We start from the raw sequence: 17973 nt of genomic DNA, 5'->3' as shown, positions 1-17973 counted from the left end.
ATCAAACATTTTTGCAGAAGATTGGACAATAAACAAGCAATGTGCACAAATGTGCACATTGCTTGGTGTCCTGGTTGTCTCCGCCTACTTTAAATGGCTGACTTGCTGCACCTGTGAGGAAGAGCACATCAGCCAGGCTCCGTCACCCCTCTGGTTGTCTCCCTGGACAGTTGGACTCTGGCCATCCTTTCTGTCAATGTATTTTGTCTTTCACCATACAACATCACACACACGGCATTCTCTGAATTCAACACCTCCATCAAACACTGACAGTTGACCTCTGATGCCATAAACTGTGGTTGTTATTATCTTGAATTAAAAGAGATGTTAACAAAAGTTTACCATGTGAACCTCCCATAATTGATATGACTTCAATCCACTGGTCATAACAAAAGCATAATAGAGGTGGGTATTTTCTGACCAAGTTTGAGGAGGATCAGGTCAGCCTGCTAGGAGGAGTATATTAAATAGTAAAACATGATTTTTCCTGTTATCATTAGGTGGTGCTTTGAATAATGCTAACAATGGGTTGTGTTCAGGTCAGGACTCATCAAAAGTTTGTGGAAGTTTGAACAGTGCAGGCTGGAGTTATAGCGAGTTGAATTTTCATGGCGAAGGATCAAAAGTCACTGTGTCGCCACGGGCAGGCTGTTCCATGAAAAGTCACAGTTTTGACTACAGTGCATCATCAAGTTGATCAAGATGCATCATCACTGTAACGACCGCCGGACACTGCACTCACAGGTTAAGACAGACTGCGTGGCAACAGAAAAGATTTTTATATGCATTCTCAGGTGTGACAACTAGGTGGAGCCAGCGACCATATAATGGGCACACCTGAGGCTCTGTATCAGACCTTACAATAAAAATGTCATGTAAATCATATGATTGTCACATAAGAGTTGCATCCTATTTTCAGTAGGTGGCACTGTGACTATAGTGTAATATTTGTATGCAGATGTCTTCCGTGTGACACTGTCATCAAGCATGTAAAATCTGGGGAAGATTGGGCAAAGTATCATAGAGTTATAACCACTTCCTATATTTCCATTAGGTGGCGCTATTAGTATTACTAAATATGAGCATGTAGATGTGTTCAATATCATAATATCACATGTTGCCTTGAGCTGGCGCTATGAGAACTACTAAATATGGACACATAGGTCTGTTCGGGGTCGGACTCTTATCACACATAAAAATTATGGGGCCGTTTGGACAATGCATACTGGAGTTATAGTTGAATTTTCATGGCAAAGGATCAAGATTCACCATGCTGCCACAGGCAGGCTGTTCCACGAAAAGTCACAGTATTAACTACAGTGCATCATCAAGTTGTTGTTCCTGATCATGATTGGGTCAAGATTAGATAAACCTGCTATGAGCAGTATAGTAAAGTGTAAAACAAGACACTTCCTATTTTTACAAGGGGACGCTATGAGTATCACTAAATATGAGCATATTAGTGTGTTCAGGGTGGGACTCTTATGACACACAGAAAGTTTGAGACAGTTTGGACAATTTGTGTTGGAATAAGAGTGAGTTAACTTTTCATGGCGAAGGATTAAAATTCGCCATGCCACCACGGACGAGTCCTACAGTGGAAACGCAACATGACACTAACCGACCATCATGTAGATCTGATCAATTCCCTAGGAGGAGTTTGTTAAAAAATGTGATCCCCAAATCGCAAAAATGGTGCCAAAATGGTGCCAAAATTGGACCAAAATTGCAAATTGAATTCAAAATGGCTGACTGGTTTAGGCTATGGTCACAAGAGGCTTTTTTGTAAGTCTTGGCATGATACATGTACCTACCGATTTTTATGCATTTAGGTTAAACCAAGGGCATAGAAAGAGCCATGTTGAGTTCTAATCAGTTTGTCCTTCAGTCTAGATGTATGTTTTTACCAAATTTCCCTCAAGGCCTTTTCAGAGATATTTTGTTCACAAGGCCAAAACGGCATTTGGTGAGGTTACTGTGACCTTGACATTTGACCTCCAAAGTGTAATCAATTCATCCTTGAGTCCAAGTGAATGTTTGTGCCAAATTTGAAGAAGTTCCATCAATGCATTACTGAAATATCATGACAACAAGTATGGGACGGATGAATGGATGGACAACTCAAAAAACACTATGCCTCTGGCTCTGACTGTTGCCAACACAGAGGCATAAAAATATAAAACTGTTTCAGGTTTAAAAACTTTAGAGACACTGACAGTGAATATGTAAATGTGACAAAAAAGTTTGGTGTCGGACTGAAAGAAAAGATTATTTTCATTCTTTGTTGATTAATAAATCATTTAATTTAGACTTCAAATGTCATGGTCTGTGTCTCATCCCTGAACAAAGGATGAATTTTTTAATTGAATTGATGAGATAAAATACATATTATTTCATGAGGTAAAATACAATTTATTTCTCTACATGAACAACCTGATAATTGGGCTGGGCGATAAAATGATAGCAATAATTATTGCGAAATTCTTTTCCTCGATTGAAACATTAAAAATGTTCGATAAATGTTCGATATAATAAATTTCCATGCTTATAGCACACCCACAAATGAATTTTACCGATACCGGTCGCAAATTCATGTCACAGGAATAGAGGTCTGCATTGCGCAAGTTGGGATGCACGGTGAGAGGTATGGCAGCGCCAGCCACGTGATATTATTTACAGACGCATGGATTGGCTGACGGGAGGGGGGGGGGGGGGGGTCGGGGCGGGGGGGGGGGGGGGGGGGGGTGGGGGGGGGGGGGGGGGCCAAATTTTTAAGGCAAAATGGGCAACACCGCAGAAAAAGCAGAACACAGCTTGGAGGACAAAGATATCATCAACAAGAGAGGCCACTCAACTTCAGTAGTTTTGAGATATTTTGGCTATTTACAATCTGACAAAAAACAAAGCAATGTGCACTGCACACAGGAGACATGTTCCATCAAAGACAGGAAACACCACAAACCTGTTTTTGAAACAATATCACCTGTTAGAACACACATAAAATAATAAATTACAGGCCCAAATGAGTATTAGTGGACCCTCAACGAGTGCCAGGCCAGTACCCAGTGTAAATCTTCTATGTCTATTTTTTCTTATTTATTTATTTTGAAGTTTGAGCCATGTTACATGTGTGCTGTGTCACATTGCAGAACTTAATTTTCTATTTACTTTGTTGAGTAAAAAGGACTAAAAAGGATTTTGATTTTAATCATGCATATTTTATAATATTTATTTATATTTTTATTTTGAATGTTTGTACCTCAGAGTTTTTAATTTTTCTGCTGTTTGGCAAGTGTGTGTCATGTTCTGACTAAATAGAACAGTTTTAAACCACAATTCACTGTCTGGTTTCTTTAACTTTCACACAAGAGCGAAAATCAGCCTTGAAACCTGAAAGAAATAATGATGTGGCATTTATTGATATAGATATCAATATCGACTGATATGGAAATTTTTATCGTGATAACAATTTTGGCCTTATCACCCAGCCCTACCTGACAATAAGTGTTTTCTGCCCCCATTGGGGGACTGTCCTTTACAACTGCCAGAACAGAAACCACACATCTCTTTCAACATAGAAGACTTCACTTTAGACAAGTAAAGGCAGTATTGGAAAAAGCCAGAGCAGGATCTGCCCCAGGACCACAGGCACTACTTACAAGATCTACAAAAACTGCCCAAAGCTGCTGAAGAGGCTATCAAAGCTGTTATCGACACTCGGCTTTGGAAACTCGCTGAGGGCTGGTTTGTTCCTAAAAGCTGAATTCATTGAGGCTCACCCAGTTTCGAGAGATCTCCCTGTTAGAGTTCAAAGGGAGAATATTCTGGTCTATCATTGCCAGAAGACTAACATCTTACCTTCTTGCCAACAAATGTGTTGATCCAAGTGTCAAGAAAGGAGGAGTCCTGGGGTATTCTGGATGCTTGGAGAATATCTGACTGATCAGCCATGTCATCAAAGAAGCAAAGAGCAACAAGAGGACACTCTCGGTTGTATGGTTAGCTCTAGCCAAGGCCTACCTGAGCGTAACTCACCAGTTGATCCAGCATACACTGGAGCACTACCAAGTACCATCAGTAGTGGTTAAGCTCATGATGTCACACATGGATTCACTGCAGATGAGGTTCACTTTGGGGAATTTTACCACCAAATGGCAGAGGCTCGAGAAGAGCATCATGGCAGGATGCATAATGTCTGTGGCCCCGTTTGTTGCAGCCACGAACCTACGACTGAAGGCAGGAGGAATGCAATGTAGAGGGCCAAAAGCGAATGATGATACAAGACATCCAGGCAGCAGAGCCTGCATGGATGATGTTATGGACTTCGGGTGACAGCTCTTGTTGTTGTTATGTTTAATTGTGTGGTGCAGTCTTTCCTCTTTAAATTCTCTCCCCTGTTGCAAAACTCCCAGGTGCCAATCACAAGCCTGCCTGGTCCCATCCTCAAATGGATGAAAACCGCCTTGTGAAAATGTCTGGGGCGGCTGTGATTTAACCTGAGCAGTCCGCCTCTGTGCCTCTCTGTTGTAAATGTTGACAAGTGTGATAGCTAGCTCTAATGTTAACTTCGGTCGTTGTGGTTATAAATTGATGTTAAGTCGTTTGGGGCACTAGTTTGGTGACGTTGGAATCATGGGCACTAGGGTTTAGTTTAATGTGTTTGTTATTTTCCTGTCTTTGTGTTTGTTTATTTCTGCATTACACTTAGACAACTCAACTGTCTAGCAACACTAGGTTTTATGGGTGGCTGCTAGAGTGTATTTTGTTTTGTCAGGTAAGATTGCAGGTAGGGTTTTATTTTGTTTGTTTTCAGCTGTTTTCAGCTGTAGTAGTGGGGACTGGTCAGGTTGGGAAGTGGGGTTTGTTTTGTTTGTTTTATGATTTGGCGCCACCCGCAGTCCTTTCCCTTTGCTCTTCGCCTCATGTGATTCCTTTTATTTGTGTTTGTAAACTGTGTTTGTTTTTGTTATTGGTCACAAAACAATAAAAGGCAGAACTTGCCTAATGACATTGGCAATATGTTGCTTCCCTTATTTAAAAACATCTACAGGTTGTAACAGATGACATAACTGTTATGACATAACTGTTATCGAACCAAGTAACACATTCGCAGGAAAAGATGGTGGCATGGTCACAGATGTACTTCTATCCATGAAAAACTAGGAGCCTAAGTATCCTGAAAGAGAGGATGATCAAAAACACCTTCAGTATCCAACGGTCTGAGATTCTGACAATTCAAGCACAGGGAATCCGATGCATTGGAAAGAACTATGATAACACACTGAAGGACAGCAGCAACCTCAAAGACACTACAGCACAACTTGAACACCTGGCTCAAGGTGATCAACAACAGCCAGCTGCTCGGGAGGTTCATGGTGTTGTGTTTCCAGTATGGCATCATACCCAGACTGCAATGGCCATTCCTCCTATACAATTTTCCCATGACTCAAGTTGAAGCAATTGAGAGACTGTGCAGCAAATTTGTGCAGAGGTGGCTGGGCGTCCCCCCTAAATCAACCTGTACAGCCAGACCTCTGAGCTCTGCTTACCAGTTTCATTGGTGGTGGAAAAATTCAAAGCCACCAAGGCAAGAGCAATCAGCACATTGCTGCTGTCGGGGGACAGGAGAGTATGACATGCCTACTATCAAGTGCGGCAGGAAGTGGAAACTACAACACTAAGTGTTGGCGAAAGGCCAGTCTCAAAGGTAAGAGAGGACTTGTTGGTGCAGAGGGTCCATGAAGCAGCTGAAGAGGAAGGCTGCATAAAAGCAGCAGGACTCGCCAGTCAGGGCAAGTGGATGCAGTGTGATCAGGCTCTCGAGCAATCACTGTCCTGTAAGGAAATCTGGGTTACAGACCAGGGCAAGCTAACTTTCCTCCTGCGTGCTGTGGCTGACCTCTTGCCAACCCTGAACAACCTTAATGTTTGGGGCAAGGAAGAAGATGCAGCCTGTAAGCAATGTGAAGCAGCTGTCTGCACCTTGAATCACATCTTGACCGGTTGTTCTAAAGCACTGGCCGTAGGCTGATACAGATGGAGGCACGACAAGGTCCTTACTGAATTCACCAAATGGACAGATCAACAGAGGGTCAAAGCCAACAAACACCAGGCACCACCACCCAAAGTTATCAACTTTCAGAGAGAAGGTGACAAGGCACCAAAGTAAACAACCACCAAGATCCCTCCCTCAATTTTGCATTGGGCATCAGGCTGGAAGATGCGGGTGGACCTAAAGAAGAGACTTGTCTTCCCGGAGGAGATGGCTTTAACCTCACCTTTGGCCAGACATGATTCTTTTATTTAGGAGTGCAAAAACCATCTTAGTAGTCGAACTCGCAGTGCCCTGGGAAGACAGGCTATCTGTCTCCCGTCAACTGAAGCAAGCCAAGTACCCGGACTTGATCGATGAGGCTCTTGTCAAAGGACAGCACGCAATTCTACTCTCCATTGAAGTCGGCTACTCCGGTTTTCCAGCACCATCGCTGCGCTATTTCTTGCAGAAGATTGGTTTGGAACCCAAACAACTGAAGAAAGCCACCAGGGAGATTGCCACAGCAGCTGAGACCAGGTCAAGATGGTTGTGGCTAATGAGAGCTTGTAGTTGGAACCCTTCTGCAGGTGAGGGCTAGTCAGTCTTTGCTGCCCCACTCAGGTGAGGTATACAGGCAAAGGAGTGAAAAGCTTGTGACCCTGAGATACCTGCTGAAAATGCAGAAGGGTTCCCAACCATGCTCCAAGCAATGTACTATGGTCTGTAGCTCCTGCAGTTTCTGCCTCCAGCAAAGCATCTCTGATATTTATTTCACCACCCAGAACATGTGATTCAGGTTCCCTTTGTCAGTGAACTGGTTCATAGTGAGAGAAGAAGAATATATTTGACTGATGTGAAACCACCACAACCATCACTTCTGACTTATATTTGATGATTTGATTTGATGTTTGATGGCTCATTAAAGATCTAAAGAGCTGAGAGAGACAGAAGTAGAGTGGAGGAGGACGAAGAGAAGAAATATTCAGAGAAGCTGCAGGAGGTGAAAACACACACAAGACACATTTTCAATGTTAATACATTGTTGTCAAGAAGTATTTCAAAGGCATTTCTCTACCACAAAGAATGGCCTGTGCTAGAACCTACTACCCAATCAGTACAGCATCACTCCCTATGTATCATATCGCTTAATTATAGACTGGTTGAGACAACTGTTAACTGGTTAACTGCTGGAGTTAACCATAAAGAAGAGAGAGACAGTTTAGTAAGTAAGTAACAAGCTTACTCAATATAATATCTGTCACAATGCTTCCATTACTTATAATGTTGTGTTAAAGCTGAATGACTCTGTGACCTTATTCCTGTGACCTTCCCTCACATAAGACCAGAAAAAAGCTTCTTATAAAGGATGAGAGATGTAAAATAATTTTTTGTTATTACTTTGTTTGCTCGTATTTGTTGATTTGGAATTAACAGAGTAAACAGAACAAACTCTCCTTCCCACCACAAATAACACAACAGTCTTTATTTCTGATTTTGCATCCTGCCTATTGAATTAATGTTTGGACTGATGGGACAGATGTTTTGTATCAGGATTTTGGATATTTAGGTGTTCTGGGGTATTCTTGCTATTATCATGTTAAATGTTAATTCAAGCTTTTATTTCATTTAGTAAATTTAAGTATTTTTTTAAATAATGTTTCAGAATCCCTCTCTTCTGTAGTGATTCATTATTTCAGTTGTTATTGTCCTTGAAATGATAAAAGAGAATACAGTTATTATTATATTATTATGTGATTTTCTGCTGTCTGCTGGAGCTCAGGATACGTCATCCTCCTCTCTCTGTTTAGATTCTCCACCTCTGCAGGTCCTTCCAGCCACAAGGTCACTGTGTGTTTTTAATTGTGGTGCCCCTCAACTACCACTGCCCCCCTCAGCCCCGCCCCTCCACCCCCCTCAGCCCAAATGATGAACGACTCTACCTTGTGAAAAGGGCCCTCTCCAATAAACAAGCTTATCTCTCCCCTCTCTCCCCCGCTGCTGCCTGTGAATAATGAGCTCTGGGTATCACTGTTAATCACTATAATTGTTAATGTTAAGAGGGGCCGCTTGCTAGTTGCCCGACGCCCCACGCCTTCATTGATTTCATTTTTTTACATTAAACCGCAGTGTGCCTTTGTCAGAGTGGTGGGTCACCAGCACCCCACCCCCCGGCCCCCACCTCCACAGAGAAGCTAATTAGTTATTTAGTGGCCTGTGTGTGTGATGGTGTGTATGTGGCACCACAGAGCAGAGCTAAAGCCTGTTATCAGCTCCTGATAAAGGGAATTGGTTGTCCCACGGTAGCTGTGAGAGGCTATGGCTGATAGCAGCGTGGCTGTTATAGAGAGGACAGGCAAAACACACACACACACACATTACACACACATCTACACACACTGCTGGACACACACACATGTAAATATAATGAAGCACAAGAAGAATGAAGTAAGAATCCACCTTACAGCATACACACTCTGTTTGTTAGCACTGACCTGAACAAACTCCTCACCTTCCTCTAAACTGAAAATAGCTTCCTGATTGGTCGAGGTTGTTGTCACTGTACAGTCTGCAGCCAGTCACAGAGCTGTTGAGGGTGACAGATGACCTTTCCCTTTTATTCACAGTACACTTTTTATTTCAATGTATGATGTGTATTTTGTGTAATTAGATAAAAAAAAAATCTTGCAGCCTGAGTGACCCTTTAGGTGGTGTCCTCCTCCACCCTGACACAGGCAGGGTATACCTCCTCCTCCTCAGTGCCTATTAAAACAGACCCATCTGATGGAAGTGCCATGGTTTGGTTTATGCACAAAAACAACTCAGTTATGTTTGATGTGGGTTACAATAAGTACTTCGTTAAAGGAGCTATATATAAGTTTTGCTATAGCTACATAGCTCACACTAGCATTAGCAGCTGTTTACTTACCAGTCTAGAAGAAACAATTTCAGCGTCAAACTTAATTCTTTACTCACCAACAGCTGTCTCCAGAGGTGGAAACACCAATGTTAACTCTGGTCTCTATCATGTAGGGGTGGGGGATCTGGCCAAAAGATCATGTGACAATATTTTTGGATAGTATCACAATCCATGCTCTGAATCATGATTTACATTCTGATTTTATTCTGAAAGTCCTGATTGGAAGTTGTAATTTGTATCTTTACTTTGACGCTTATTTCAGATGTTTGTCATTATCTTTCCCCCACAATCTTGCCTTCTGTTTGCAGCTTGAGTCAGAACCAATCTCACTTATTTATTTATGAGATGCGATATGTGTTTTAATTTGAAAGTCCAGTCGCTAGTCTAGTCTTGCAGCAGGTCTATGGTCCCGTGGATGGACTGTAAGTCCACTTGGACTGCAGCTGGTGACGGTGGTTCTTGTTCTGCTCCTGTGGAGAACTGGTTCATGTGGTGCTACACCAAACTCGCTGAGGCTGCAGAGCAGAACAAGGACTGCTGTCTCCTGCTGCAGTTAGTGGATTAAGCTGACTGTTTAACACTTAACATAGGCTGGTGAGACTGAACTTCATAAAAATATATATATGATATAGAAACTTTTAAATGAGGTGATCTGTAAGATTCATCTGAAGTAGATCATATTACAAAGTAAGATTGTCACATCGGCCACCCCTACTACCACGTCTTCTTTTCTACTGAAGTTAGCATGCTAATCAGCTAGCCGCGGCCCGTCTCCTCACTTTCTGACAGTGACTCACTGTAGTACTGTCACTCCAGTATGTCCTGAAGACATAGCTGCTCAGAGGACGTATTACAACTTCCTGTATTATAAAGACTACAATCACCACCACCTAACTATCGACTACTGGTTTCAAACAGTGGACTCCTGTGTCATATTCCTGTGTTCTGTTGACCCATCCAATCACCCTAGCTTCCTCCAAACATGGATTTTGTCGCTCTTTATGCTTATCACCTGGCTTCCAGTAATAATTTCTGTGGCCACTAGAGGTTGCCCAACACGGCTAACTATAGGTTGTAAAAACCTGCTGCACATACGACGTACGGGCTCAATAAAAACATAGAAAAGGCACAAGAAAATAAAACATAATAAACCAGAGCTTTTGCCCCCTTTATTTCTTATATTTTTTATATAATAGCTTTTATTGTGTGATGTCGTTTTAATTTCATTTACATTTTACTTTGATTTGTTGGGATGTTTTATATTTGACTGGTGTGAAGCACTTTGTAATTTGTATTGAAAAGTGATATACAAATAAAGTCTTATTATCATAGCTCAGTCAGATCTGATGACAGACATGATACAAATATTTTTAGATTCAGTCTTAGTGAAAACATCATTAGCTTTAATGTCCACTGTGGATAAATGTCCATAAACTGCTTGTAAATCATAGGAAAAGCTGCTCCTGATAACTGCAGAACTTCATTCAGAGTCATCATGCTTTAAGTTTCCTTCAGTATCACAGTAATCCAGTGATAGTTGTCTGTATATCCATGATGCACTGCAGACAGGAGCTGATAATGTACTTCAACGGTGACAGTTTGACAACATGTGAACAGATATAAGGTAAAAAACTAAACTTTCAAACCTATGTGACGGAGGTCGATGTTTTGTTGGGGTTTAAAACTTCATATATACAAAGCTGTGCAGGCTGTGGATGAACCTGAAAGACAATTGGTCCTGTTGTTCACATGACTAATCAGAACATGTTGAGATTGTGTGTTTAGTTTTTTTTATTCTTATCTATTCTTGTATATACTCTACTGTATACACTCCTCTGTGTGTGTGTGTGTGTGTGTGTGTGTGTGTGTGTGTGTGTGTGTGTGTGTGTGTGTGTGTGTGTGTGTGTAACACTCTCTACAGGGACCTGTAGTTTTTAGTGGAACCATTAACCTTTCGGATGAAAGAGATCATGCAGCAATGACAGAACCATGATGAGAGGGAAAGAAAGTGACAGTGTGTGTGTCTGTGTGTGTGTGTGTGTGTGTGTGTGCGTGCTACTGTGCTAGTGTGTGTGAGTGTGTGTATTGTTAATTAGTGGCAGTAATCAGATGCTGCTCATTACATCCTCTCAATGCATCACTAGAGAATAGAGATTCGTGTAGGTTTGTGTGTGTGTGTGTGCATGTGTGTGTGTGTAAGGGACACAGAATTTTGCCCCTGCACCAGCTAACAGGGTTGTGGTACATCATCCAACTCATTCATCCACACACACACACACACACACACACACACACACACACACACACACACACACACACACACACACACACACACACACATACACACACACACTGTCACTTCCTCTCTCTCTCATAATTAAACAAGTCGCCCTGATCAGAGGAACGCTCTAATTAGACAGACTCCATCAATTACCTGCCAGGAATTAGTACTCTCTATAATGCACCACATGAACAGGAATTAGTCTGCACCACAACATGACACACAACAGTTACATCAATGGGAATGAATAATATCAACAGCAATTAGTCTGCTCCATAACAGCCACACAACAGTCACCAGGAGAGAGTGAAAGAATAACTGATATGAACTGGATCTGTCTGATTTTCAAACACACTGATGTTCACCCACACTGATGTTCACACACACTGATGTTCACCCTAGGGTCCAGTAACCTGCAAAAAGATGTTATCTAAATTATATAATAATTTTTTATTTGTATCTCTGTTTTTAATTTAAGTATAACAATTGAAGGTGCAAAGTGTGAATCTCCAAAGAAATTATTATAAAACTGTCAAATAAATGTAGCGGAGTAGAAAGTACAATATTTCCCTCTGAAATGTAGGAGTGGAAGTGTAAAGTAGAATAAAATGGAAATATTCATTTCCATTTATTTCCTGTATCTGTGTTACGTGGGTTTCCTACTGCCCATGTCTCAGTGCCATACTTTCGCAAGATCTGTCAACTGCCGACATTGTTGGCAACTGATAACAAGATGTTTATATGGACCACAGTTATTTTTGGATTGACTTACTTACACGTCAAACCGTGGATTAAACTTTAAAACTTAAATACAATTTGTTTCATTGCTTAACAATTGCTAAAACAGATTATTAGCCTATTAAATTGACATGACTTTGTACTGGGCTGATCAGATGTCATTAGTAGATAACAGCAGCAAAAAAGGCGTTTGTGTTGTATCATCTATTGCTGTATTCTTTTGGCAGGCACAATTGTTAAAAATGCCCCAGCTTTGTGCAGCAATAGGATGTAATAACAAGAAAAACAGATCTGTCTTTTCGTTCCCAAAGGATACAGAGCCTACAGAGGGATAGATTTTAATATTAGCTACTGTCACATTTCATGCCAGGTTGCCTTGGCTTGAGGGAGGGGTTGAGGGACAACGCCCACTTAGGTGTCTGGAACTGTGTCACATTTCGTACCATTGGCGCTGCCTGTAATGCGTTATCTTCTGTATAGAGGATCTCTGCATACATTAGTTAGCTAAACTGCAACCAAAGATTAGAAACTAGCTAACATTAGTTAGCTAAACTGTAACTGAAGGCTAATGTAAGAAACTAGCTAACATTATTGGGTGACGAGTCACCGAAATTAGAAACTAGATAAGAATTCATCAGTAGACACTTGACATAATCTAATTCAAAACTCTGAATGTTAGAAAGTAAAGTGTACTAAACAACCTAGATAGTTAGCTACTGCTATTTACATTTACCTAAAGTGTCTGTGTGACACGCAGGAGCAGAGACCTTAGGATGGAGCCACTGATGGAGTGAGGCAGGCAGACTCAGCTAATATCAAGATTAAGAAATGGTACGGTCCTCTTTAGGGGTGTCTAAAGTCGTATTACAAGATTCTTCCAGGCATGAATATAGGGTATACAGTATATTGCAATATTTACAATTAAAAAAGAAGGATATATAAATGTTTCAACCCCCGTCCGAACTGTTGTTTGAGTCAGACTCCCCCAATCCCCCGCCCCACCCCCCCCCCCCGATAAATTTGAACCCTGGATGTAGGTCTGCATCAGGTTATTTTTGGGCCTTTCTGACTTCCACAAGATGTAAGTTTGAGTCCAAAATTGTCCAGCTTGAGCAAAGGCACTGTAGTTATACCAGCACTTGACGAATCTACTTCATAACTGTACTAAATTAAATGATGTTTGGTGAAAATGTGTCTCCTGTTCTGTCTTCAGAACCTCAGGTGGAAGCAATGTGATGTTGGCAGAGAAACAAAAAATGTCACATTTACATTCAAATGGTTACATTAAAAAATGTTTTAGTTTCTCACTAATATTCATTATTGAAGTTAATGACAAATGACCAACTATGACAAATCTTGGGTTAAGTTTATTTAGGCTATTTTTAAATAGTGGTCCATGTCAGGTTTAGATCTGAGATCAGCCTTCGACACCACTTATCCCAATATTCTTCAACATCAACTTATAAAATGTGTAAACATCAGGTTCTCTGCTCCAACAGTTAAGGTTCCCTCTCTTCTTCGCTGTCCCCTTTGCTTTTGAGGCTCCTCTGGTCTTTTTGGACTCAGTTTTTTAATATTAGTGTTAGGTTAAGATGCACATTTAGGAGCTGCCTGAAAAAAGCAGCTAATTATATAGGTAGTTACAGTCAGTTTAGTTTAAGTTGATTATCTTTAGATAAAAAAATAATCTTGTATGTATGTGCGGCTTCACAGAAAACAGTTGGCATTCTGCTTCTTGTCATTGAGAATGTCCAGGGAATGACATGGGGAGGGAGGTTTGCTACTGAGATGTAATTGCAAATTGTCCCTTGGAGGGAGGGAGCCGTGTTTTGAGACATTGCTCTGAAGTTTGGTGTCTTTAACAGTCTGGGGCCCCAAGCCTGCCTTGCCTGTTCAGAAGCTGAACCTCTGTTTGTGTATAGACTCTGCAACCCACTGGTTTAGAGTAGCAACATATTGTTTTCTTTCAATCTAACTTCATAACATGGACCAGTTAGTCCAAGTCTTGTTCTGGTCTTGTCCATCTTGGCCAGACTAGACCCAGCCACTTTAGGAAAGTTGAATCCAATATCAGTCTGCTTGTATCAGGATTAAGTTTGAGTTCCAAGGGGTTCAGTCCTGTCCAGCTCAGCCCAGGTAAGTCCAGTCCAGGTCCAGGCTGTTGTAGTCCAGTCCAGGGTCTCCTGTGAGGTGTGATTTTAATTAAAGATAAGTTGCTCAGTGTGCGGCCGGACTGAGCCTGTTAATCTGAATCCAATAGGCTGGATGTAGCAGCGAGGAGGCCCTTGTAAAGCACAGGCTCTATTGAAGCCCACTGCATTCCATTTGGCTGGGAATCAATGTAGATTGACACCACTTAACATGCAAATGGTGCTCAGGTCAACCAGTGGCTTCCCGCCTGTTGGCTGTGGTCCAACATCTACAGCGTCACCCTGCTTCCTCCCCCTCCTCTCTGCTAACTACTCCTCCTCCTCATCCCCCTCCTCTCTGCTCACTACTCCTCCTCCTCCCCCTCCTCTCTGCTCACTACTCCTCCTCTCAGCTCAGACCTCCTCCTCCTTCTCTATGTTCACTACTCCTCCTCTTCCCCCTCCTCTGTGCTCAGACCTCCTCCTCTCTGTTCACTACTTCTCCTCTCGGCTCAGTCCTCCTCCTCTGTGCTCAGTCCTCCTCCTCCTCCTCTCTGCTCACTACTCCTCCTCCTCCCCCTCCTCTGTGCTCAGACCTCCTCCTCCTCCTCTCTTTTCACTCCTCCCTCTCTGTTCACTACTCCTCCTCTGCCTGCTCAGACCCTCCTCCTCCTCCTCTCTGTTCACTACTCCTCCTCTGTGCTCAGACCTCCTCCTCCTCCTCTCTGTTCACTCCTCCTCCTCTCTGCTCAGACCTCCTCCTCCTCCTCCTCTCTGTTCACTACTCCTCCTCTCTGCTCAGACCTCCTCCTCCTCCTCTCTGTTCACTACTCCTCCTCTCTGCTCAGTCCTCCTCCTCCTCCTCCTCCTCCTCTCTGCTCACTACTCCTCCTCTCTGTTCCCTACTCTTCTCCTCTCTTTACTCTTTCTCTGCTTGTGAAACTTTCCTCTCTTCTCTTCTGGCCCTGTCCTTCTCCATCCTTCCCTTCCTCCCCCTCTCCCTCCCTCCCCTCCCCTCCCTTCCTCTCCTCTCCCTCCTTTTCCATCACATTCCTCCTGCTGTTGTAAAAATCATATTCAGGATATTCGTCCATTTAAAGATATGAGAAAATAAAAGACTATCGATTGTTTGATAAACTGCCACTGATGGCAACAGAATGGAGTAAAGTCAGTATAACCCCTTGCTGAGGCTGGTGTGTGTGTGTTAGCCCGAGGCGCTATATGGGAGATGCCATGGATCAATAAAGTGTATTTGTGTGTGTCGGCCCTTAGCTATCCTTCCAATTACACATTTCCAGCAGCGCGGCCGAGCACAGCTCTTTGTTAACGCCTTAATGGATCAGCTCAGGGAAGTGTCTGCACACACACACACACACACACACACACACACACACATACACATATACACACACACACACACACACACACACACACACACACACACACACACACACACACACACACACAAATAGATACAGCTTTACAAGGTAAGCATTCTCAAATTGATTTGTTAAACAGTGTTTTGAGCCCAGTGCTCTCTGCAACTGTGTAATTACTGTGAGAGCTGACACTGTATCTGTGTGTGTGTGTGTGTGTGTGTGTGTGTGTGTGTGTGTATATGTGTGTGTGAGTGTGTGTGTGTGTCTGCATCAGAGTGTGTCTGTGGATAATTTCATGAAGCGCTGTGTGTTTGTGTTGCTAACAGTTTCCACATGAAGGAAGCTCCGTGTGTCTGATTATTAAAGAAGAGAGCGTTTCATTAGGAGTTTAGCTCCCAGCAGCAGACACATTACAGCCAGCAGCTCCTCATCTTCCTACACACAGCTCCTCTTCCTCCTCCTCCACCCAGCTCCTCTTCCTCATCCACTCCTTTCATATCTAATGAGCAGAGTCAAGTATGAAAGTTCACCACAAGCAAGTTAAATCTTCAGGTGAACACAGACAGGACAGAGGACACAGAGTCTCAAAGTCTGCTCTCACTGTTTTCTCCACTGCCTCCTCTCCCTCAGGTCTGTTCCTCACCTGTCCACATGTCCTACCTGGCTGTGTCACCTGCCAGCACACATACAAACATGTGACAAATTAAAGGAAAAACCAGAATCAATTGCAGAAACATTGCTGTTCCCTACACTAAGGCTCAGTTAGGTTCACAATAGAAACAGTGTGAATCAGCTCTTCACAGGGTCAGGTCAAGACCTCACAATATTATAGAGAAACAACAGTTCTCACAATGAGCAGTGCCTGGTGACAGTGAAGAGGAACCAGACTCAGGGGTTGAGAGGAGAGAGAGGAGGCAGAGATACTTTGCTGGTTCTGTACTGTCTACTGTGGTCCAACCTTAACTTTTTGTCTAGATGTTCTTTAAAGGTTCAGGTTTGGGTTAAAGTTCAGCTCTAATCCATTACATTTAGGAATGTGAGGGTTAGGGTTAGGGTTATGATCTGGCATCAAACACTCAGATCTGGTTTTAAGGGTCACTGAGCACCATGGTCCCTTATCCCCAGGCAGGAAAACATGTTGATTTTGTTATTTAAACAGACAAATCTCATGTGTTGTTTGATTGGAGTGTGTTGGTCCAATGTCGGGAAGGACCATGTCCATCCTATCATAACTCCTCCTGTGTGTCCTCTCAGCTCTGAAGGATCAAATCAACACTGAATCAATTTAATATTATTAATAATGTTAATATTATTACATCTACTGTATGAGAAACTGAAAATGTGAAGTGTTATTGATTTGAGGGTCATATTCAGTGAGTGAGTGCTATAAACTGAGGGTGTCAAAGCAGTGGGGGACAAAAACATGACATTGGAGCAGCATAACATTTTCTGTCAAGAGGCAGTTTGACATATATAACTGGTCCCACAGGCCTAACGCATGAATATAAGATGTATTCATGAGGATTCATGAGAATACATACCTCATGATGTATTCATGAGGTATGTATTCATGCACGAGGCAAACATGGTGTTTGAGTCAGATTCATTTATTTTTAACAAACGTTCAGAATGACACAGCTGATTTTCGAAATAAAATATTTCAAAACTTAATCAGTCAATTTTCATCAGAAGTTTACAAACCAACTTTAGAGAAGCAGAGATTATCCAAGAGCTAAGAACAGATCACTGAGTGCAGTCTACCAATGGGTCTCCTCAGGTCAGTCTTAACCTGTTAGACTAAACATCACCTCAGAGTTATATTAACCTCACCATACAGGGCGTTTGTCATGTGCTGGGATACGACCCAAAGGAACGTACTAGTGGCAGACATACCAGACCTTTGTTGTCATGGTTACAATAATAAACATGCAGCTAAGGTTTGGAGCAGTCATGGATATGAGAAACAATGACAAATCCACCACCCTCAGCCCCCACCTGATGTGTTCTTTGTCTCTCTTTAAACTACGTCACCTCCTTCACTCCTTTCATAATTACCATGAACGCTAGAGGTCACCTCACAGTAAAACTGCTCACACAGATGGGCTACAGGCTTGTTTTTTTTTACAGTCACAGTTTGTAACGCTGCCTTTTAAAGGTTCTCCCTGTAAGTTTTCTCTGCTGCTGAATGTGGTTTGTTGTCAGCAGAAGGTGGTGGTGATTGTCTCTTGACAACAGCTTCAGCCATCATTGTCTTTATAATACAAGAGGTTATAATACATCCTCTGAGCAGCTACGTCTTCAGGACAGACTGGAAGGTACAGTGAGATGTGTTAGAGCTAGCTTGTTAGTGTGCTAACTTCAGTAGAAGAAAAGATGTGATAGAGTGAAGAGTTAACATTGGTGTTTGTTTCCACCTCTGGAGACAGCTGTTGGTGAGTAAAGGAATGATGTTTGATGCTGAACTCACACTGTTCATGCTAGACTGGTAAGTAAAC

The sequence above is a fragment of the Seriola dumerili genome, unplaced genomic scaffold (assembly GCF_002260705.1).
Source record: "Seriola dumerili isolate Sdu_G_001 unplaced genomic scaffold, Sdu_1.0 BDQW01000264.1, whole genome shotgun sequence".
NCBI classification, from domain to species: Eukaryota; Metazoa; Chordata; class Actinopteri; order Carangiformes; family Carangidae; genus Seriola; species Seriola dumerili.
This window is presented reverse-complemented; position numbering follows the sequence as displayed.